Raw genomic sequence first — 1,624 nt, 5'->3', positions numbered from 1 at the left:
ATATTAATACCACATTAAAGCTGGGATGTGAAACATGCAAGTCAGGAAGTCCGAGATGCTCTTTCAAAGACACTCAGTCAACATTGTTAATCATTTTTAAATGATTGTTTTCTTTGCTAATACACAAACAGCTCGTTTCAGACTGGAGCTAAACACATCTGTGCAGCCAGCAGGTAACCTCCCTCCAGGGGTTTCTCACTCTTGTGAGCTTATTTTTATCTATTTTAACTAAAACATCATACAGAGATCTCTGGTATCAATACCTTTAGGATTTATTCATGTTTCCTTCCCTTTTTGGTTTTTTTTACCCCATTACAGTAGCAGTGTTATCATGCTTTACAATGATTTAAGGGCTTTTCGGTGCATTCCTGAAGTTGCTTTCGGTTCCAAAGTATATCAGCTGCTTTTTCATGGTCAAAAAGAATTAATATTGTGTAACAGATGCTGTGATTGCTTCATTCATGGTTGGTTTGGGTATTTTTTTACACCTTCTTATTAAACTCGAATAGTAACATTTGGAAATTCTGGGCTCTGTTCGTGGTTTACGGGAATGTCAGAGTTTTTCCTCTGGCCTGTTCACATTTGAGCATGACTCCGTGCTCAAATTAACTGGTCCCTATTTCTGCCTCCATAAGAACCTTTAGCTACTCATACTCCTGGCTGCACCTCCAAAGCTGTCAATGTCCCCTAAAATTATAGTCAGTAATTTATCCTGCTCACTTCCAAATTCACAAAAGGGGTAGACAGTAAATGGCTATTCTCTGCATCACTGGATCCTTGCTGGTGCTATCCTGGTATGAGTATTTTATTACAAAAATGGGAAAAAATCCACTTGGATTCATCAGACTTTCCCTCATACCTTCCTGCATACGCTTGTTTATGAATCAATGGCCCGAGCTTCATGTCCTCAGAATGTTGTGAGGAAAAATTGTATTTTGCCCCTATTTTTACCATATGCTCCATCTGGATAAAAGCTGAAGCCAAGAATTTTTTCTGCAGGCCAGATACTGTTATTTGGGGAACTGAGAGAGTAATTAATGTAGCTCTCTGTATAGCCAGCTTGTGACCATGCACGTTCATCAGAATGTGTGTTCATGCCTTTTCAGAGTAGAACCACTAAATTTGGGTTGCAAGGAACCTTAGAGATTACTCAGTTCCACCCCCTGAAATGGGCAGGGACACCTCCCGTTATCTGAGGTCCAGTCCAGCCTGGCCTTGGACACTTCCAGGGATGGGGCAGCCACAGCTTCTCTGGGCACCCTGTGCCATGACCTCTTCACTCTTACAGGGAAGGATTTCTTCCTAATATTCCCTCTGTCAGATTGAAGCCATTCCCCCTCGTCCTGTCACTCCAGGCCCTTATCCAAAGTCTCTCTCCAGCTGTCTTGAAAGCTCTTGAGCCACTGGAAGAGCTCTGAGGTCTCCACACGCTTCTCTAACGCAGGCCGAACACCCTCAACTCTCAGCCTTCGTATCGATGAATTAACGATTAACATGAAAAACAGAGAAGTGGATGCTGAAAACCAGCGAGAGTTCAAACGCTGTTTTACAGAAGGTCTGTGCTCCAGAAAGCAACACCCACGAGGAGACAACCCAGAGGAACAAGAACCCGTAAATCGAAGCC

This window comes from Geospiza fortis, unplaced genomic scaffold (genome assembly GCF_000277835.1).
Source record: "Geospiza fortis unplaced genomic scaffold, GeoFor_1.0 scaffold114, whole genome shotgun sequence".
Classification (NCBI taxonomy): Eukaryota; Metazoa; Chordata; class Aves; order Passeriformes; family Thraupidae; genus Geospiza; species Geospiza fortis.
The sequence above is the reverse complement of the archived record's forward strand: the minus strand, read 5'-3'. Positions refer to the sequence as shown.